Source organism: Cricetulus griseus, chromosome 5 (genome assembly GCF_003668045.3).
Source record: "Cricetulus griseus strain 17A/GY chromosome 5, alternate assembly CriGri-PICRH-1.0, whole genome shotgun sequence".
Lineage (NCBI taxonomy): Eukaryota > Metazoa > Chordata > Mammalia > Rodentia > Cricetidae > Cricetulus > Cricetulus griseus.
Window position 1 is genome coordinate 113,001,613 of NC_048598.1, and position 23,785 is coordinate 113,025,397.

At 43.1% G+C, this 23,785-nt stretch overlaps 1 pseudogene; it reads left to right on the plus strand.

The window, feature by feature from the left end:
* Positions 1 to 548: 548 nt before the first annotated feature.
* On the plus strand, positions 549 to 1,611 carry LOC100773883 (annotated as a pseudogene).
* Positions 1,612 to 23,785: the final 22,174 nt, after the last annotated feature.

Consider the following 23,785-nt stretch of genomic DNA (forward strand, 5'->3'; position numbering starts at 1 on the left):
TGCACTAAGATAATATTTCAGGAGCACAAGAAGTATCTAAGTTAATAGCTGAGAAATTGCACCTGTCCCTCCCTACACTGCCAAAGTGTTCAATAGAACTCACATAGAGAAATCCTTTAACCTATTACTGAAACTCAGTCAACAGTAGCAAATAGTAGTCTTTAGGCAGAGCCCTGCACAGAGCAGGCAATTGTATTCCCCATACCTGCAGATTTGGCTGGTGAGAAACACGGTATTCAGGAATGAGGTGACAGATACCAGAAGCCTGGTTTTTGACAGGTAGTATAACTGGTTACACTCTCTGGAAGCAGTAAGAGGTCTTTAATTTTGATAAGTCTAGAATGACAGGCTCCTTCTACCTATAAGACATCAGCACCATCTTTTAATGTCTATGTTGGACCAGACAACAGGTCTGTGTCTCAATTTTATGGGGTCTTACAATCTTAGCTATGCTACATTGACACTAATAGGCTTAAAAATACAACCGTCAGTCCCTAGGTGAGCCCTCCTTTGGTCAGGCCCCCGGGGTTGGGGTGCCCACCTTCTCCATGGCTGGACACCTGGCTTCAGACTTTGCCTTCTCACCTCTACCTGGTGGGGGTGATGGGTCAGGAGGGCTGGAGCCGGGCTGGGTGGACCCTCGGACCTGGCTAAACTTCCAAGGGCCACTAGGTGGGCCTGGAATCGGGCCAGGGGTTGGACCAGGCTCAGATGTGCTGGGGTTTTCCCCTTGTCCCCCACCACATGAGTTCTGTGGAAGGATGGCATACTGTGGACCTCAGGTTGGACTGGGTCTAGTGCCGCAAGTTGGCCTGGAGACTTCACAGCCTGAGGGCCAGGCAGGAGCAGGAGTGGAGAACGACTCGGAGGGGTCCTCCCCTGGGCCCTGTACTGTCAGGCCCATTGTCCCCGTGAAGTTGGAGAAGGTGGAACCGAGTCCCCAGGAGTCCCAGGACGTGAAGGCCTTGCAGAAGAAACTAGAACAGCTTGCCAAGCTTCTGAAGCAGAAGAGGATTACCTTGGGGTACACCCAGGCCAACATGGGGCTCACCCTGGGTGTTCTCTTTGGAAAGGTGTTCAGTCAGACTACCATCTGCTGCTTCGAGGCCCTGCAGCTCAGCTGCAAGAACATGTGCAAGCTGCGCCCCCTGCTGGAGAAGAGGGTGGATGAAGCCGACAACAATGAGAACCTTCAGGAGATATGCAAAGCCTAGACCCTGGTGCAGGCTCGAAAGAGAAAGCAGACGAGCATTGAGAACCATGTGAGGGGAAATCTGTAGAACATGTTTTTACAGTGCCCAAAGACCAGTCTGCAGCAGATCAGTGTGTCGCTGATCAGCTTGGGTTGGAAAAAGATGTGGTCCAAATGTGGTTCTGTAACCAGCGCCACAAGTACCGACTAAACCCAACGAGAAGAGTATGAGGCTGCCGAGTCTCCTTTCCCAGGGGGACCTGTATCCTTCCCTCTGCCCCCAGGGCCCCATTTTGGTGCCCCAAGCTACAGGAGCCCCCATTTCACCACATTCTACCCTGCTGTCCCTTTTTCCTGAGGGTGAGGCCTTAACCTCTGTTCCCATCACTTTTCTGGGCTCTCCCATGCATTTAAACTGAGGCACCAGCCCTGCCTGGGGATGATGAGGTGAGCTGAGGCAAGGGAAATGAGGTAGAGAACCTGGAGCCATCACAGCTTTGGGGTTAAGTTCCTTTACTGAGGGGATCGGAAGCACAGAACACGGTGGGGGGAGACGGAAGTTCAGTGATACTGTTGATCGTGAGCCTGTCAGTCATCATTTTGTTTTTAAACAATAAAACCTGGGGCATATTAGATCACTAAAAAAAAAAAAAAAATACAACCGTCTTCTGTTATACTCATAGATAAGTGCCTTGTTTGGTCAACAGCAGAAAAGTTCCTTCATGGAGCATATGGAAACAAATACAGAGACCCACAACCGGACATTACGCAGAGAGTGAGAGATCTTAAAACATGGGATATCTCCATCAAATCCCTCCCCATCAGGGCTCAGGGTACTTTGAGGAAATAGAGGCAGAAACAGTGTTAGAGCCAGAGGGAAATGGAGGACACCAAAATAACAAGGCCCTCTGAATCAACAAGATCAATACACATAATGAACTCACAGAGACTGAGGCAATATGCACAGGGCCTACATGGGTCTGCACCAGATTGAGTCCTAGAGCTGGAAGGAGAAGTGAACGCATGCCCTCATCAATCAACCAGAAGTTATCTCCATTGATAACCACTTGCAAATGAAAATGTGGTTTCCTTTAAGGGAGTCTCCCTGGGGAACCAAACTACTCTTAAGGGTAGGGTACCTGCCCAGCACTAGATGGCCAACTGAAAATAAACTCAATGGCATCCTTGCAGGGTTCTTATCTCATAATGTCACATCAGGGCATTTCCCTTTGTCATTTCACATTTTTATTTTTGTTTTTAATTTATTTTATTTATATATTTTTCTTCTCCTCTTAGCGTACAAATCTTTTGCATATATATTCTGGCTTCCAGTTTAGTGTTTTCATGGGATTCTTGGTGTGTGAATGAGTAGGTCTCTGTTTTTCACTCCTTCTCTTGGGCTCTTTGCCTTCTGTTTATTTTTTTGTCCTGTTCTGATGTGTTAGTTTTATCTTATTTATCATTTTATTTTATTACTATCCCTTAGAAGCCAGTTTCTTTTCTAATGTGGGACAGATAGGAGATGGATCCAGATGGGAGGGGAGATACAGAGGCATTGGGAGTAGCGGAAGGAGGGGAATCATAATCAAGATACATTATGTGAGATTAAAAAAATCTATTTTTGTCCTCAGTTGTCTTGTAGGAAATATCTCGATCACAGGGATTGAGGGGAGTTGGGGAAAGTGGCCATTCAGAAACCACAGACACTGAGGAGAAATAGGGATAAGTAGGCATTCCGGGCTCAATAAAAGAGGAGTGTGGTGTTTGCAAGCAGGAGAGAAATTATCAGATTAATGAAAGTTTAAACTGGTACAAATAAATAATGGAACCATCTATTCACTGAAAAAAAAAAGTTACCGTTGTTCTTACTAACCAAAGGAAAACAGAAGATAGTATGCCTATGCAGGCAATTGGACTGCAAATTGCCAATGAAGAAAAGTGGGTATGAAGAAATGGAACATCGCACAAACACAGATCCCGTCTGTGATACATCCTCCACTATTAATAGAAAAAAATCATCCAGGAACCCCTCTGCCAGTCCAAGGGGTAGATGTGTTTATACAGGCATACCCTTTCCACACTGAAAACTTAAAATTTCTAAACTTCTTGGTTCCAAGCAAAACAGCCCTATGGCGTGGGGTGATTCTTGTGGATAACTTCTGTTTTTCGTTCCAGCTGTGCACAGGCCATCCCCTTCCTGATAGACCTTTGAGGAGACCTCCATTGTGTCATTAAAAATTACTCTTTGCTATAGAAGCTGAAGGAACCAGAGCCTCTCTCTTTCCCACCCCTGAATAAGCTAAGGGGAAATGACTTGAGCAAAGTCAAATGGCTTGGGATAGACCAGTGGTTGATGATTGCAAAAGCGTACACTGTTGTGAGGGATCACAAAGATCCTGCAATAGTGGAAGCACTCTTAATAGAAATACAATAGCAAGATGCAGACTAAATGATTTCTTCATCAGGGCCATTACCCCCAATGCTGCACATACGGTCCCCACCCCAAGTTCTCTTGGTTCCTACTTGTCTTCAAAGACCAGGCTTTGATTCTGCTCTTGAATCTGAAAGTTCTTGACACCCTCCCAACTAATTACCTTTTTGTTTAAACAAGCCTGAAGTGGTTTCTGCTCCTTGCAACTAAGAAGACTGGCACACAGTTACAGATTCTGCAATGTCCATTTCACAACCCTCTAGATCCTGGCTCAGCATGTCTACAGGAGCCATCCTCTCCATGGCCCAGCTCCCACATATCGGCTGAGAATGCACCACACGAGCAGAGAAGGCCCCCCTAAGTTCACCCTTTGTGTTTTTTTGTCTGTAATTTCTTTGCTGGTATAGCCAAAGCTTGCTATTTCTCTGAAACTCTAACTTGTCAACTATTCCTGTAACACCGAATTCATCATGCGATGATTTGGATGCTCTGGGAGACATTGAAGAATGAACAGCCAGACAAAATGCAAACTTTTTCGGTGTTTTAAATCCAGTGCATCCTTACCATGTACCCAGAGCTGTTTTATTTAGTTAGCTTTGGAGGGAACCGGGCTTCTATTTGTCAGGTTTATGGTATTGGTGCTTCCCTCTCACACGGAGGTGTTTGGAGTCTTAATTAGATAGCGAGTATAAAGTGCTTTGACAGCATCAGATGAAAAGTGCTAGAGAAATCCCTAGAGGGTGGCTTCATTTTGGGTGGAAAGACACAAGAAAATTAGAAAGCCTTAACAGTCGAGCCGAGGTTTACAAGTAAACTTTCAGGTTTTTCTGATGTGTCTGCTTGCAGCATAGCATACAGTTTGGACTTTTATTATTATCTTCTGAATTTTTATCCTTCTAAGTAAAAATGAAAGAGTCACACTAAAATCCCCTGTAGGTGGGGTTCAAGGTATCCCTGATGGGTCTGTGAGATGTAAATAGTCTAGTTACTACATGAGAATCTAGATCCTTTGAGCAAAGGGGACCCTACCAAGACTCCAATATTCTGTTAACATTTCCAAGGGGAACTTTAGGATTTAAATCTAAGCAGTGTTGTAAGAGGAAACATTCCCTAAAACACATGTTTCCTGAGTAAGGAGTCCCCTTTCCTAAGACTGAGACACCAAAGTCCTATGTTTCCTTTTTTATTTATTTAATTTAGAAACAAAGGGGAGAAGAGGAGGGGAAAGGGGGATGTGAGAGCAGGAAGATTGAGTTAGGGGAAGAATAGAGGAGAGCAAGAAAAGAGATACCATCATAGAGGAAGCCATTATAGGTTTAAAGAGAAATCAGGCACTGAAGAAATGTCCAGAGATCTACAAGGTTGACCCCAACTAACAATCTAAGCAATAGTCGAGAGGCTACCTTAAATGCCATTCTCCCATAATGAGATTGATGACTACCTTATATACTATCCTAGAACTTTCATCCAGTAGCTGATGGAAGCAGAAGCAGACACCCACAGCTAAACAATGAGCTGAACTCTGGAATCCAGTTGCAGAGAGGGAGGAGTGATGAACAAAGAGGTCAAGACCAGGCTGGAGAAACCCACAGAAACAGTCGACCTGAACAAGGAGGAGCTCATGGACCCCAGACTGATAGCTGGGAAACCAGCATAGGACTGTTCCAGACTCCCAGAAAGAGGATGTCAGTTTGGAGGTCTGGTTAATCTTTGGGGCCTCTGGTAGTGGATCAGTATTTATCCCTAGTACACAAATGGACTTTGGGAGCCCACTCCACATAGAGGGTTACTCTATCTCAGTCTAGACACACAGGGGAAGGTCTAGGCCCTGTTCCAAATGATGACAGACTTTGAAGATCCCCCATGGAAGGCCTCACCCTCCCTGGGGAGCAGAAAGGGGATGGGATGAGGGGTAGGGGGCAGGGGAGGAGAGGAGGGAGAGGGAACTGGGATTGACACATAAAACAAGCTTGTTCCTAATTTAAATTTTAAAAAGGAAAAAAAGATTTTAAAAAAAGAACATAGCATAGGATAATATACTCCACAGATCAAGCATTGTTTCAGGCACAGAGTTCAAATAAAAAGCATTGGGAAATAAAAAAAGAAAAGAAAAGAAACAATCTTATTTTACATATCAATCCCAGTTCCCTTTCCTTTCCATCCTACCATGCTCCCCTCTGACAACCCCTCTCCCCATTTACTCCCCCAGGGCAGATGAGGCCCTCCATGGGAGATCATTAAAGTCTGTCACATCATTTGGGGCAGGGCCCAGGCCCTCCCCCTGTGTATCTAGGATGAGAGAGTATCCCTCCATGGGGTCTATGGAGGGATAAAGTTAAACTTTAACTTTATAAATAAAGTAAAAAAATAAAGTTAAAACTTACTGTATATACATAAATATAGCATTTTCCACCTTTGAAAACAAAAATGTGCTTAAGAGGTAGACTCACTGACGATTTAGAAAGAAACATAAGAATTCTCATTGTGATTTTTCCTTGGAGACTACAAACTTCATTTCCATTTTTACTCTTCCATCCTCTCAGTTTTGACCATGAACTTACTTTTATTTTACACAATGAAAATCTAATTTTTTAAAAACAAAAGTCTCATATGCCGCTTGAAATCAACCACATCAAAAGTTATTTTAAAGTTAATGGGGCTGATCCTAGTGCCCTCATCCAGTGGCTGATGGAAACAGAGGCAGACATCCACAGATACACAATGAACTGAACTCTGGAACTTAGTTGCAGAGAGGGAGGAATGAAGATCGAAGGGGTCGGTACCAGGCTGGTGAAACCCACAGAAACAGCTGGCCTGAACAAGAAGGAACACATTGACCCCAGATGCTGTTGGGAGGCCAGTACAGGACTGATCCAGACCCCTGAACATGGATGTCAATGAGGAGGCCTCTGCACTCCAGGGGGCCCCTGGTAGTGAATTAGTATTTTTCCCTGGTGTAAGAAGGGACTTTGAGAGTCCATCCCACGTGAAGGGATGCACTCTTGCCCTGGACACATGAGGAAGGGCCTAGGCCAGGCCCAGGATGATGTGGTGGACTTTGCGGAGCCCCTGCCTGGGGAGTGGAAGGTGGATGGGGTGGGGGTAGGTCAGGGTAGGGGAGGAGGGATGGGTATGAGGGGAGGGAGAGGGAGAAGGGATTGACATGTGAAACAAGCTTGTTCATAATTTGAACTAATAAATTTTTTTTAATTAATGGGGCTGGAGAGATGGCTCAGAGGTTAAAAGCACTGGATGCTCTTCCAGAGGTCTGGAGTCCAATTCCTGGCAGCAACATGGTGGCTCACAACCATCTATAATGAGGTCTTGTGCCCTCTTCTGGCATGTAGGCATACATGCAGGCAAAACAATGCATACATAATAATAACTATTTTTTTTAATTAATGTCTTCACATTATAGAGTAATCTCTGGACTCTGAAGATACAAACTTGAAAGTCAAGCCCCACACTTCTGTCTGCTTTATGTCTAGGATGGAGAAAAGGAACTGAACACCCACTAAAGGAAATGCCCACCTTGATGAGTAGATTAGGAATGACCTCATCCATCAAGATACCTAATGCTTTCCTTAGCAGGACTCCAAACCTGCCCAGATTGAACTTACTGTCACAAACCACAACCCTTCTAGTGATTCAGAGTAAATTCTGCGCCCCGTCCAGGGCAGGGGGAGTATAGGGTCTTCTCCTCTCTCCCAGGAACTTTGAAAGGCTTTCTCAGTCACTCAGTGAAACATTCACCTTTGGAATGCATCCCTCCAACAACCTGGGTCATGGGATGCAGGTTTCATATATGAGCCCATGCTTCACAGAAAGTGCAAGTCCATTAAGCCACAGATACTGAGTAATTTCAAGGACGAGGGAATAGGAATGTCTGAGGCTTTCATGATAGGCAGAGGTGTCTCCCCTATGGCTGTATAATAAGTATTATTCTCCAAGCATCATTGCCCCTTTCTCCAACCCCTTCTTTAATGTGAACACCCAGCTGCTGCCAAAGAGCATGTTTGATAATTCTACGGAGAGCTCAGAGGTAGAGTAATTTCCCAGCTTTCCACACTTCCTGCTGGCGGGAGTCCAGAATCAGCATTATCCCCCCAAGCCCCTAATAGAAGGAGAAAAATTGAGGTCAAGGAATGATTTATCATGCAGAGACAAACCTGCCCCTTTAGAGCTCTGAGCCCTGAGTGGTCTTTACCCAGAGACCCTTGGTGGGTACACCTTTACTGTGAAGATCAGCAAGGGGGACTAATGAGAGGATGTGGCCTGATCCCACTGGGAAGACAGCCCTGCAGAGAGACCCAAATCAAACATTTTTTGAGACCCAGGTAGAAATTAAAGGTGAGGACCATTCTGGAAGGTTAAACAGGGGAACATGTCAGCTTCTCTCAGAAGCAGGCCCGAGTTAGCAGAGCTGCAATGAAGAGCTCTGGTTCTCCTTTTTTTTTTTTTTTCCTTTTTTTTTTTTTTTTTTTTTTTTGTCTGTGAGTTATCCCAACGGGGACTACAGAAGGGCCCTCTGCCCAAGAGGAGTAAGAAGCAAGCTCTTCACCTTCACAGTAACAACCATTCAGCCACACAGAAATACCTAGCATGTCACAAATCCAATAGGAGATGGCGGCAGGGGCCCCTTGCTATTTTCCGATAGCAGTAGATCTCAGTAGAAGACTATATTGGCCACTGTGACCTTACAAGAAGTAACTTAAGGGAGGAGGGTTTATTTTGGATCATGGTTTGAGGGACTCACAGTCCATGGAGGTAGGGAAAGCACATTGGAGTGTATGCCCATCCAGAGCATGAGGCTGAGATTCCTCACATCTAGTCAGGCCAGGAAGCAGACAATAAACAAGAAGGGGGTGGACTTTAAAACCTCAACAGCTGACCTCAGTAGACTTTCCTACATTTTAGCACTTCCACAGTCTCCCAACACAGCACTACCAGCTGGGGACTGTGTGTTCGAAAACACGAGCCTATGGGATACCATCAAGTCACAACAGTGACTGAAGAGATGGAGGAAGAAACTTGATCTCATAGATTTCCGCTGTCTGATCTCACACAACTCTCTCACAATCTCTCTAGGACAGAGCCACCTTATTTTTAAAAATGCTACCACCTTCAAACCTTGAAGTGATTCAAGACAATAGTAAGTTTGCAAATGAGTGGCATCTGTGCCTTGCTCAAACTTAGCAAACCTCCCCTACTCTTGGAAAAAGCTACTGTCTCTGGGATTCATAGGCAAGAAGTAGGGAGAGACAGCTAGTATGTCCTGCAAATGTGCAATAAACACTCAAATTCTGTGTATGTTAACTTCAAGTGAAGCTAAGACAATAACAAAAAAAAATACTTGTCTTCCAAAAGAAGTTAACTTCACAATTCTCATTTTATTTTTCCATAGAAAATAGCAAGCTGGGGGAGAGGAAAATGTTGGGTAAACAAGACAACCAAGAGGTAAGTCGTGGGAAATCAACTCTACCTCTTCTGCCTCAACTTTTTCACCTCTAAGAACTTGTACCTCACAGAGATTAAGAAAAACTTAGCACACACTGTGTACCTAGACAACACAGAGGTCTGCTCTACAGTTAAATGGTCTCCATTTGATGTTGGAAAGCTATGGTAGAGATAACCTCTCTCAGATACAGAAAGTAGCATAGTTTCCTGTGGAAAGTGTCCCACATTCTGTCGTTGCACTCCTTAACCCTAAGCCTCCCTTTCACTTTCTCAGAACACTGCCAGAAGCTTCATCCTGGTCTCTCTACCTCCTTGTTCCTCTATTCTTTCATCATCAAGTAATGATTACTTGATGATGAAAGAATATCATCCCAATATCAGGCTCCATCCACTATCAATTCCCTTCTACCTATTGGCCATTCCTACTTATAGAGGAGCTCCTCTCCCTTTGCAGATCTGAACAAAAATGACTTCAAATTTTGTCTCAATTTTCCACAGCATGTAACATGTAAGTTGGAGATAGTCTGAGCGATGCATAGGTAGGCAATTTGTCATTGTGTGTACACATACATCATAGAGTATACATACCCAAACCCAAGCCATAAAAATCTATCCTTGAACACAGAATTACAACATACACAGTAGAGGTACTAGACTTATGCCACCTGAACACTGCATTCTGTTTCACAGTAAAATTTTTATGAGTAGAAGCAGCACACCTTAAATAATTACAAGTAGGTTTAGTAATGTAATGGTTACTTTCACATCAACTGTGACCACAATACTCAACAGCAACAAGTTAAAGAAGAAAGACTTGTTTTGGGTCATTGTTTTGGAGGATTATGGTCCATTGTAGTGAAAAAAGCATGAGAAAACCACAGAAGCTGCTCATACCAAGGTCAACTAGGAAACAGAATGAGGCAGGACCTCAGGTGCAGTTTATAACCTTCAACTTCTGGGAACCTATTCCTACCACCTAGGCCCTACATCCTAAACTATACACAGCCCCACAAAATAGGGCCAACAACTGGAATACAGCATTCAAAACTAAGTTGAGGATGGGAAGACATTCAGATTCAAATCATAGCAAATTGCCCTTAAAGGCTCATGGCTATCTCAAAATGAAAAAAAAATGCATTTAGCCCAAATTCACATATCCCCAAAGCTTTAACAGTCCCAACACTATTCAAATGTCCACAGATCAAGTCCTCTTCTGATACTCATGGTAAACTATTAACTATGAAGCTTATACATTTATTATGAGGCCTCATTCTCTGAGAAGGTGTTAGAAAAAAAATGTCCCTTTTGTATAGAGAACCAAAACAAAACTTTGATTCCACCACAAAGTCCAACTTGAGGAACCCATATACTTACTGGGTTTACTTTACAGAACAGGGGTGAGGGCTTGCTCACAAGAACAAAGGTGACCCCAAGCAGCTGAAGCACCAGAAGGATTCACCCCAGCAGGGATGACACTTTTACTATATCTGCATAGATGGACTCTCCCATTCCATAGTTAACCTTTCACCATCTGTATGCTCTAGACTCTCCCTAGACGATGCACATGCAAGTAATGCAGAATTATATATAGTGGGATAGGTGATGCAAAAGGCAGTGTCTAGAATTTCAGATGGCAGCCCACTGGCCCTCCTCACTCTCTTCTTCTGTGAGAGAAAGTCAACAGACAACAAACTCCATTTCAGGATCTCTTGAAAGCAGTCACAACTCCCTTTACGAAAATTATGGTTGTTGGACTTGGAGGCTAGTCCTCTACAACAATCATTCAAAAGCAAATTTCAAGACATAATGAACAGAGAAACATTCCCATCCCAAAAGGGAAGAACAGAAAGATGACAAGAAAAAAGTAGAACAAAGCAAAACCAAATTCTAGTAGGACAAACATTAATCCTATAGTTCCATGTCTAGCAGCAGGAGCATGTGGTGACATCACCTGAACTCCAACAGGCTATTTTCATTGTATTCTCTATCTTTAGAGCCAGTGCCATTCATTGCCTGTAGCTTTGCTTGGCATACATTAACATCATAGGATCTCTATTTCAACTCAGGTTCCACCATCAAAGCTTCATGAATTGACCTCTCAGGAAATACAACCTTGTTACATATTACCTAGTCACACTGAATTTTATCAACACTCTTGGTGGGAACCACCATTAACTCTTCACTCAACTTTCCTACAAAGTCAGTACCATGAGGATGGTTCCAAGTTCTGCCACCAGATCAAGAAGTAGTAAGGTCCCTTGGACCAGATCTGCAACAGCCTCTGGGTACCTGGTGAGCTAAACCTAGGTAGACACTAGGTAGCATACATGGAAGCAGAATACTGTATACATAGTAAATAAATAAATCCTGCTTTCAATTTTAAAAACAGAAACAGAGAAAAAGCATTTTTAATCTAGCCTTACTCAAATTTTTAGGACATAAGCAAATTGTAGACAAATTCTTTGCCATAATATAACATGAATGGCCTCTAATTCAATTCCCAATAAAGTACTTAGGCTCTGTCTTTGCAATCAGTATTTCTAGCAGTGTTATTGTCCTTTAAGCTCCCACCAGAATCACCCATTAAATTCTGCTTACAGTATTTTAGGACTTTTGTAACCTACCTTCTCAAATTTCTCAAAATCTCTACCTCAAATCATCTCCATAAGAACCACATGATCAAAAAAAAAAAAAAAAAAAAAAAAAAAAAAGAACCACATGATCAGATTTAGTCAGAGCAACAACCCTACTCCTGGTACCGATTTTCAGTATTAGTTACTTTTCACAGCATTGCGACAAAATTTCTGACAGGAACAATTTTAGGAGAGAAAGTTTTAATTAGGTTCACAGTTTGTCATTCTTAGTGGAGTAGACATGAGGAAACAGCTCAGTTCAGGACAAGAGGAGCATGTGTCAAGAGCAAATCAGAAAACAAGGCAGGATCATAGTGACCTACCCAAGTCAGCAAGGCCCCATTTCTAAAACACACAGAAAGAGAGAGAGAGACAGACAGACAGACAGACAGACAGACAGACAGACAGAGAGAGAGAGAGAGAGAAAGAGAGCTGGGGAACAGCCTTCAAAACATGAAACTGTGGTGGACATTTCAGACTGCGCATGTACTAGTAACATTTACTCATCGTTGTTATCAAGTATTATGCATTATGCATAATTATATTGCCACACATAGATTTGTTTACACCTCCACAAACACTTTATGTGTTATGTTATGATATTGCTATGGCTACTGTGACACTGAAGCAATACAATTTTTCAGTTTTGTCACAGTCTTACAAAAATAACACCACCACCTCACCACCTCCTCTCATTGCTGCATATGCAATGTTATTGATCAACCACATCATTCTTCCACACCATCATCAACAGTTTACTGGAGGCCTCAAGATAACATAAAACACAGGATGCAGGAAAAAAATCATACAGCTCCTAGACTTGGATGTCTCTAAAATTTAATTAAGCCTGGTGCATCCTAAGAAATCCTTTTCCTTGGGCAGAAAACTCTCCCGGCACCCCCAATGCTTAAGATATGTCTAGCTCTGTAATAATCAGGACCATTGATCAAAGCGCAGAGAGTCCCAAACTAAGACCTACCTTGTAAGTGGTCATATTCCTGTTTCCCACAAGTTACAGTGGGCATGTTAAAAATGTCAAACTCCTCTCAAGGAAACCAATCACTTCCTGGAAGAATGAGAACAGATCCACTCATCACCAGGAAAACTGAGCCACATTTAAACCTGGGCTATTCCAAACAGCTACTCTATTTTGGTTAAGGCTATAGTCCCCAGATATATCTTGCTCCATCATTAGAGTCCTGTAGCTCTCTCTGGTCTCTTGCATTACTCACACATCCACACTAGCAAATTAACACCCCTCAACCATAGCCCCCTTTTCACAGCACAGAAAAAATAGCATTTCCCTAAAAACATAGCATGTTCAGATGCAAAACCCTGACAACACAAACATTCACGGTTCACTTCCTCAGAGCCAAAGCCCCTACAACACATTTTCTGATTATAGTGTGATTGAAGTTACCTAATAAAAGTGTGTTCATCTGGTATTTCCAGAGAGCAGAAGCAGGCTGCTTCTAATGTCTACTCTAGCCATTATATTCTACATGAAAGAAAAATTGCTTAGAGCTTAGAGACACACCAGTTTTTCTACTTCTGTCCCTTCGTTTTATGTTTTGGGAAACTTGGGGCCAAGGTTTAGCCAAAACTCAGGTTCCCAGCATCCAGCATTAATCATCTGACCAAGGAAGACAAACTGAGGGATGGGGCCTCAGATCTGGCATCACTGCATTGGAAGTTCTCTCTTCTTTCTCCATGAATTGCTACACTAGTTGCCTTTTCCCTTTGCAGAGGATAACCAGACTCTCAGGAAAACCCTGGGCTTCTTATACTATGCTGCTTTGGAACCCAAGAAGTTCCTATTAGTGTGTAGTCTTCACAGCATCCTGACACGGAGAAAGGCAAGGTCTTCCCGGCCTTGAATGCAAAGTGCCTCCTAGAAATGTCCATTCTCTTTTCAAATGAATCTCTCATTTTGACACAAATTATGTAGAAAGGGTGGGGGAGGAAGGCCCAGAGAAACAAACAAGCAACTTCTTAAAAAGCTTTCAAAATCAAATGTAAAATTCATTAAGAAAAGTAATGGAAATTTTATGGCTGGTGCACAGATAAATTCATTGCTGCGTCGAAATTCATCAAGCATACATACGAGAGTGTATACCAAATTAATTGGAACTAACAGCCTCTGAGAAACTCTAACCAGCTGCAGATTCGAGGTAAACTAGTTGGAACAAAACAAAGAACTCCCCCTCCTCCTCCTTCTTCCATATCCCTGATTGAATTAAAAGCTAAGGTCTCTCAACTCTAAAGATGTTGCTCAACTTTATTCTTCCATAATTGCCAAGCCATCTTCTACTGTTCTGGCCCAAGCAGGGTAAGAACTAGACACAAACAAGAGGTCTTTGGATATAAGGAACTCTAGTTATGTTCACATAGCTATAGGGATACTGTTGGGAAAAACTTGAAAAGAAAGATACTTTAATGCTTAGGTCAGATGTTGTTCTTACACAGGTACATGGGCTAAGGAAAGGAGGATTGGATTGAATTAACTTTCTGTTACTTTGTATGACAAGTTAGAGAGAAAGTTCTTGAATGCAACAGTCTACTAATACTATATTTCTCAGTAATTGTTTCCAAATAGGCCACCCAATGAGTGAAACAGTAAAACCAAAGGTTTTCTGGATATGTCTTTATAATTATTTATATGAAAAAATAATATAGAAACTGTTACAGAATCCCTAATGTGCCCCCCCAAGACCCATATATTGAAAGCTTGGTCCCCAACTCATGGCACAATAGAGAAATGGTAGAACCTTGAGGAAATAAGTTCCAGTGATAGGAACTTAGTCCATTGGGAATATGCCCTTTAAGGAAACACCCAGACTCCAGACTCTGCTGCATAGCTCCTGTAAAGTGGGATGCAAATAATGCATACCTCAAGGGAGTCAGAGCAAGTTTGATGAGCACATGTTTTAATAGGAGAGTACGCATGTGACAGAGTCTGTCCCCTACAACTAGGCAAACCATGGAACAGAGAGAGCCGCCTGCATGTGACCCTCATATTTAAGGTCTTGCTACATCACTGACCACGCCCCCTAGTGGGCGTGGTCTGTGTCACCTATGCCAGCCCCCAAGAGGGTGTGGCTAACATTTCCCCCCACACTCCCGGAAAGTGAATAGGGATCCTTCACCTCACATTCCCATAAGGATGTGTTGCCTTGACAGGACATCCAGCCATGGACCAAAACTTAGCAAACCATAAGGTAGAATAAAATTAACCTTTTCTCTAAAGTGTGTGTGTGTGTGTGTGTGTGTGTGTGTGTGTGTGTGTGTGTCCAGAGATAAACCACAGGTGTTGTTCCTCAGTAGCCATCCACTTGTCTTTTGAGATGGGGTCTCTCATTGACCTAGAACTAGCACAGGAGGGTTGGCTAGTCGGCAATCCCCCAAGGATTCTCCTGGCTCCACCTCCCAGTTTTGATATTACAAGTGTGTGCCACCATGATAGCTGTTTTCATGTGAGTAATTGGGATCAAGCTCAATGCTTCATAGGCAAGCACTCACCATCTCCCAGCCTTCCCTATTTACATACCAACTTATCCCAAGCATTTACCACAGTGACAGAAAACGAATGCTCAAATCATGTGCTCCTGAAGACAGGTCAACTCCACCTACCTTAATCTAAAATGAATTATTACTTCCCACCTCTCCTCACATCCAGATCTACACCCTTTCTGTCTCTCATTAGAAAATCAACAGGCATCTAAGAAAGAATAACAAAATAAAGCAAACAAATCAGAATAGGACACTGATGGGGGAAGTCCTTCTGTGTATATGATTGTCTTATTGGTTGATAAATAAAGTACTGCTGGCCAATAGGAAAACAAGATAGGTGGGACTAGGAGTCAAGGAGGATTCTGGGAAAGGTAGGAGAAAGCGCAGAGTCACTATGTGAGCCTGGGAAGACAGGACGCTTCCGCTGGCATCCTATAAGATAAGTTGTAGGGAGTAACCCTAGCCCCGCCCAATAGTCCTGAGGCAGGTACCAGGTGGACCTGGGGACTCGCCCATAAGGGCGGGGTGAAGGAAAGCCGGGATGACGTAAAGGGGACTTCTTAAGAGCGGCACGGGAACCGCGCGCTCTCTTTGTTCTGGCTGCGCTGGCTGGGTTCTTAACCTAGCTCTGGCCTGTGTTTCACCCGGCTGTGCTTGGAATAAAGAGACTTTAATCCAATATCTGGCGCCCAACGTGGGGCACGAACCCACGACCCTGAGATTAAGAGTCTCATGCTCTACCGACTGAGAAACTGTCCTACTTGTTCCTTTTATAACCAAACTCCACTGCCAGCGGGATGTAATCCTAAAGGCCTTCGGAGGAATGAGATCTGGCAAATGGATGTTTTTCACTTTACAGAATTTGGAAATTTGAAATATGTGCATCATACCATTGACACATTCTCAGGTTTCCAATGGGCTACTGCTCTCAACTCTGAAAAAGGCTGATTCCGTTATTACACACCTACTGGAGGTGATGGCAGTTATGGGCATACCGGCGCAGATAAAAACTGACAATGCTCCAGCATATGTCTCCACAAAAATGGAACAGTTTTTCAAATATTATAACATTAAGCATGTCACAGGTATACCACACAACCCTACAGGACAAGCAGTCGTCGAAAGGTCTAACAGGACACTTAAGGAGATGCTCCATAGGCAAGCTGGTAAGTCAAAACCCCCCAAACATAGGTTACATAATGCCTTATTAACGCTAAACTTTCTTAATGCCAATGACAGTGGGCAGACAGCTGCGGAAAGACACTGGACTACGGAAAAAACAGCTGAACTGAACCAACCAGTGTATTACAAAGATGTGCTGACCTCGGTATGGAAACCTGGACATGTATTACGTTGGGGTAGGGGTTTTGCATTTGTCTCCACAGGAGAAGAAAATCTTTGGATACCATCAAAATTGATCAAGATTCGAGTTGAAGGAGACAACCCCCTCGACAAGGATGACTGACAGGTATTTTCTGAGGAACTGCCCTCTATAAGTCAAAGGACATTACATGTATGGATACTCAAGGAAAGAACGTAGCTATAACCATCGAACAAAAGGAACGTGATATACGGTAAAAATTTACAGCTGTCTCTCGAATAACTCTATGTCTATTTATTTCCTGGTCCCTATTCAACTAAATCGAGACTGGATTTAGAGTTGGGTTTGGCTTTCCTACTCTAAAATCCAAGTATGTTATTTAACAACATTTAAAAGTTTCTGTGTTATATCAAGAAGCCAATTGCTATAATACAGAATATATAAAGAATAAGAGGACTATCTTTGTTTTTCTTGGCTTTTCTTTTACACCCTCTCAGAATCGTTGTTAGTCAAGGTTCATCAAGGTACCTTTTCCAGTACACATACATAAACAAGCGAACATTTCTCTGATGACACTTATGTTTGAGTCCCATACAGCCATCAAGACCCATCCTGACAGCAATCCCTACATGCTCCGGAAAAGGAATTGGACTACACCTTCCTGACTACACTGGATTCAACTCACTCCGTTTCGACTGACACTCCAACCAGAACCTCGAGTGACGACTTCAATCAAGTTGAGGATTTCAACGTAGATCTTCAATCAAACAAATCATCTAACATGGACTAGATATAACTCACTAGAGACTTTCCCTGTACTGGCATTTTTTTTTTTTCCACAGGGCCCCCACATGACCATCTTCGTCCCGTTTCAGCAGGAAGTAACCTAGAAGATGCTACGCCCCCGTTCCCCATTATTGTATACTAGGGTAGTGTAAGCCTAGTTAAGAATAACTTTCTTATTGTTTAGAGTTGGGATTGGAAGAAGGTGTTCAAGTTAGACACTTTTTCCACATGACGTTAAGACTTAGCTAGAATAGACATAGGATGTATCATAGCAGATTATTGTATATTCTTGTATTCCACCCTTATGATTGTTAGTTTTGGATATTTTACACTATTAAGTTTTAATCCTCTCTTAGACTAAAAGGGGAATTGTAGGGAGTAACCCTAGCCCCGCCCAATAGTCCTGAGGCAGGTACCAGGTGGACCTGGGGACTCGCCCATAAGGGCGGGGTGAAGGAAAGCCGGGATGACGTAAAGGGGACTTCTTAAGAGCGGCACGGGAACCGCGCGCTCTCTTTGTTCTGGCTGCGCTGGCTGGGTTCTTAACCTAGCTCTGGCCTGTGTTTCACCCGGCTGTGCTTGGAATAAAGAGACTTTAATCCAATAATAAGTCTTATAAAATATATAAATTTATGATACTTAAGACTGAGCTAGCAGATGAGAAATCCTAGTCATTGGCCAAGCAGCATCTGTACCTAATATAAGTCTCTGTGTGTTACTTGGGACCATAACATGGCAGCAGGTGGGACTTGGGCAGCCTGGCAGAAAGCACCCCATGGTGGCAGGGCTCCGGTGGCTTTGGCAGAAAGACTTATCGTTACAAGACACAACAACCAAAACAGAAAAAGAGCCAAAGAAAAACAGAACCACATATAGATGTAGAGACACCACATTATATAAATGTAGAGACACACACATTCACACACACAAGAATCACATAGAGACAGAAAACCAGAAGCCATAATACATAGCAAAGGATACGCTTAAGAGTAGCTTGTTTCTCCTGTGAGACTCCCTTGGAGGAAACTAATTTTTCATTTGCACATGACTATCAATTGGAGATAATTTCTGGGTTAGAGATGGGACACATGTCCACTTCTCCTTTCAGCTCTAGGACCCCATCTGGTGCAGACCATTGGAGGCCCTGTGTGTGTTGCTTGAGTCTCTGTGTGTTTGTATATATGCCAGCCCTGTCAAAAACACCATTTCTTATTTACAGGTATTAGAAGTCCCATGTTGGGCAGATCTTCAGAGACAAATAACTCCCTAGTTTGAAAGTTCACCCCTTCTGTCTCTATTCCTGTTGGGGAAGGGGAAGCTCAGCCAACCTCCAGAGGACATCCCTGGAGTGTGCACAGCCTAGTGTGATACTGTCCACTGACCAGGCCAACCTGTGAAAATTCAGAAGGTTTTCCCACCATGGATGAAAGTTAACAAATCCCAGTTTTATTTACACAGTGTTCAGTGTATCCATATAGTATTTACTGATCCCCTCTGTGTGCCAGGTTTATTAAAGACCTGATGACCCAAAACTGAGTGACGTTAAATGGTTTTCATCCCCTTTAAATGAAGAGAGTGGTGTTCCAAAGAAGAACTTGCAGTAATTTTAAATAAGGGGATTCTGGGAAAGAATATGAAGGTAAATTCTTTGATAGTTTATACTTTTTCAAAGAGGTAAGGTATCTAATTAGGTCTCCTGAGAACTTGCAACTTCAGATTTGCAGAGTTTTGTGTATTTGTTTGTTCTAATGGTGTTTCTGGATGATTGCTTAATTAGCTACTTGTAGGGAGTGTGAAGAAAGAAACTGCACCCTGAGTTTTGTCCAGCGGTAGATCTGGGAAGGCCTCCCCATCTCAGACAGAAATTCATTTCTTGGCATATAAGGAAATTAATTAATAGTGGCTTACATACATAACACATCATCTGCCTCACATAAAAATTCTGGAAGACCTTCCAAGCCTGGCCAAGAAGTCCAAGATTTATTTATTATAACTCCTCTACCTTCCTTGTGCCATCCCTAACATGCTTAACATGCTGACCTCCATCCTCATGATGGTTGCTTCTTGATCGATGAATGGTTGCGACATCACCAGAAAGAAAGTGAGTTCCAGGACGGAAGTAGAGAAAGAAAAGGCACCAGCCAATTCATTGCATTAGCCAGCTCTGTCACATGGCCATGTCTAAACTGCAAGGAAAAAGAGAAAAACAATGTATTATATGGGTTTTGTTGTGCTTTAGCAGACAGCCTACTAGAGACAGAAAGAAAATTGACATGTTTGGGGTGAGAGCTTGGTCAGTTAAGGCTACCTACCCACCACTGCTATCAACCACAGAAAGGCATAGCCATTTTTCAGAGTGCCTAGACAGTTTGTAAAGAAACAGCTGTGACAGGGGAGCAAATCATCAAAACTGTGAATGACAGTTGTGTGGCCTGGTCTGTATGTGGGGCCCCTGGCAGTGGAACCAGGGTATATCCCTGCTGCATGAACTGGTTTTTTAGGAGCGCATTCCCCATAGTGGGATACCTGCTCAGCCTTGATGCAGGGCGGGAGGGGCTTGGTCCTGCCTCAACTTGATCTGCCAGACCTTGTTGACTCACCAAGAGAGGCCTTATCTTTCTGAGGAGTGGATTGTAGGCATCTTGTCAGTGAACTCGTAATGGTGGCCACACCTCCTTGGGCGTGGCCTCAGGCAGAGGGAAGCTGAAAGAGAGGAGCTTGAGACCTGGCTTTCCTTGGTGCCTTCCTTCTGGTTGGTCAGTGGATCTGGTAGGAAGAGCAGGGAAACTCTCTAGCGGTTCTTTGTATTTTTCTGTGTAATTGTTCCCCAATAAATACCCATTTATCATTCATCTTGGGCCTAGTGATATAATTACTTTCTTGCCTTCAATTGGCGCCCTCGTGGGTATGGGTGGATTCCCCAAGCTGGCCTCAAACTCGTGATCTTCCTGCCACGGCCTCCTTCAGCTAATCCTACTGGCATGTGCCACCGCAACCGGCTTACAAAAAGAGAGGCAAGGAAAGCCATGCCTCGAGTTCCTCTCTATCCAACTCTGTCTGCCTGAGGTCACGCCCAAGGAGGTGTAGCCACCATTACAAGTTCACTGACAAGACGCCTACAGTGGATGGGAGGGGTGAGGGGGGAAGTAGGGGAAGTGGGAGGAGGGTAGGGAGGGGGAACTGTGGTTTGTATGTAAAATGAATTTTAAAAAATTTAAAAATCTGTGGTCTGCTTCAAATATACAGTGCTTATTTAAAATTAAGATTTTTAATGCAGAATTAGAAGGTAGAGCCTGATTTGTCAGTACCAACCTTTGAAAGACCATGTCAAACGGTGCCTCTGCCTTCCCATTGCTCTTCAGAGCTTCCTGGGAAGCCTTGGTGATGGGTGTTCTATACTAATCAGGGTGAGAGAGTCTACAGGATTCTCCTACCAGTATCCTAAAGGAAAATGAACCACACAGTCTTCACATAAATCAGAAGAAGAGACTATAAAAGTCAGAGAAGCACAGAGAACATTCTCAAAAGAAAAAAATCCACAAAGTTCCAAAGGACTCTGTTGGATGATGTTCACAGAATAATGAAGGATAACCTGGAAATCTCCACACAGACTGTGACTTGCATGCTTTTCTGAAGACAATCACAGATGCTTTTATGACTTTCTCAGTGAATGTCTTTCTTGTGCTGCCCCTAGCTGTATTGCCCAAACAGTAGCCATGAGCCACTTGCAGATACTGAGCACTAAAATGGAACTGGGCCAATGAAGTTGGGCTCTAAATGAAAAATGCAGGCTAGGTTTCAAGATTTGGAGAAGATAAGGGATATGTGACGATTCATTAATGATTTCTTCCCACTGAGTAGGTGCTGAAATGACAATATTTTAGAAACACACTAAGTTAATTTTGATTCTTTTAATGTTTTATTGTTTCTAATAGAAAAAAAATGGAAGCTAACCATGGGTGTCATATTTGTGGTTTGCTTTGTAGTCCTATTGTCCTGTGCAAGGTTGTTATTAAAGTTACCTATGATAGATAGTGTTATACTTTGCATCATGTCTCCTAGACATATTTCTAAGTACACCAACACTCTCCGAGGACAGCTATAAACTTGTCAAGATTTCCCAGATCCCTTCTCTGGGGCATCTCTCCACCTCTCTGCATGAAAGCCCTATCCAGCACCTTGGGAACTTGCCAGGACAGCTTAATTCAAACATGCCTAGGAGTCAACGCTGTCATAGAAACCTTCAACCAACAAGGAATACTTAACAAGGCTTCAGCAGCCCCTCAGCAAGCCCATGTTAAGGCCTGCTGTACACATTCTCTCTGAGGTCCCCCAGTAGGATGGAGTCCCAATTGCCCAGGCTAAATCACTGAGTATTGACACAGACGTTATTATTCTCTTAACCTTCTATCCTTTCCCCCTTGTGCTTTCTGGGACCACTTTCCAAGTAAACAACTTCTGCCAACTTTTTATCTCAGCCCTGCTTGAAGGAGCCAAAAATTAAGACTAATGCAAATATGTTCACCATCAACCTCCATGTATCCTGCATGCCAACCTCCATGAATCCTGCATGCCTAGTGTCCTTGACAACTCATCCTTACCCCCTCCCCAGGCCATTATTGGGGGGAATGTGTTTAATTACTACTTTTTTAGAAACAATTCATTTAGGACTTCATTGTCAGTGGCTTTATATAAAACAAGATTCTGCTCTAATTAAACAAATAGCTGATCATTTGAAAGAGCTCAGTTTTCCCCCCTAAGTAATTTGCTTACATTTAAATCGTGTTTATGCAGTGTTGTTTTAATTATCAAGTCATTAAAGATATTGTTTTGGCTTTTTGAAATATTTGTTCTGCTGTGGCAGGTTCTTTGACTCAACAGAATCAAAACTCTAAAAGACTGTTCAATGTGTTTCTTATCAGGTCTATGAGAAAACTCATAACCAGAAAGACAGCAGCACTGGTGGGAAGTGGAGCAGGGAGCAGCCACCATTCCCTAGGCTCTACAAATAAAGGTGAAACAGTTGTAGGAATGACTATCATATTCTGGATACCTTGCCCTGCAAACATAGCCTATGCTATCTCATACTCTGCATACTTGGGCAATGTGGAGTAGCTAAAAAGAAAATAAAAGCAACTCCAGAACCCAGTAGGTTCAAGTTTAAATCCTTTTTCTACCATCTACTAGCACAACCTCCTTCAGGTCTTTTATTCTTTCTGAGTCTCAGCTTCCATCTGTGTATGATGATAGAGGTATCCTGGGGACCATGAGGAGCATTTGGCTAGGACCTTACATTTAATACAATCCCACATATAGATTATTTATATTGCCTTAAAATAAAATGTGTGTGTGTAAAAAACAAAAATTCAAACACGGTTTTAACCAATACGCATATATCACATTCTTTTCTGACATGCCTTGACTCTTTATCTAGTAGCACTCTGAAGCATACTGAATCTTCTTTTTTTTCAGTTTTTCAAGACAGGATCTCTCTGTAGCTTTGGAGCCTCTCCAGGAACTCACTCTATAGACCAGGGTGGCCTCGAACTCACAGAGATCTGCTTGTCTCTGCTTCCCAAGTACTGGGATTAAAGGCATGCACCACCACCGCTCAGCAGAGTGTCTTTCTTATGTGCTCCAAAACTGTGTGGTCCAATAGAGTAACCATGAATCACACATGAACCAACTCAAATGCAGACACAGCTTTCTTGCTCAGACCCTGTTAAGAACAATAATGTCTGTCCTATGTAGCCAGTAAGTCTCCTCATTGGTTCACAGGGAGCAGAACATTAGAAATCTGTTTCATGATTTCTTTATTACTTCTTGGCCACCTCTCCATTGGGCCTTCCCATTGCAACCCCTTTGTATACGTGGACTTTCCAGCCCCACATCTGTTATCCCATGCCTGGCTCTCACACTGGGTATTGCTCTCACACTGTTGTTCTAGAAACCAACACTTATCGTGACCTCATAAGACTCTTCCCTATGGGAGTGGGTGCTGCCACAATAAGAGCACAAGAAGAAGATTAGAGGAGAAGAAATGGAGGAGCAGAGACATTGAGTTGGGGGAAGAATAGAGGAGAGAGAGCAGGATGAGAGATACCATATCAGAGGGAGCCACTATAGGTCCAAGAAGAGATCTGGAACTAGGGAGATCTCCAGAGACCTACAAGGATGACACAATCTAACAGTCCGGGCAGTGGAGGAGAGGATGGCCTAGAAGCCCTTCCCCTAGAATGAGATTGATGACTACTCTCTATGCTATCCTAGAGTCCTCATCCAGTGGCTGATGGAAGCAGAGACAGACATCCACAGAAATACACTGAGCTGAAATCTGGAACCTAGTTGAAGAGAGGGAGGAATGAAGAATGAAGGGGTCTGTACCAGGTTGGAGAAACCCACAGAAACAGTTGGCCTGAAAAAGGGAAAGCATATCCACCCCAGACGCTCTTTGG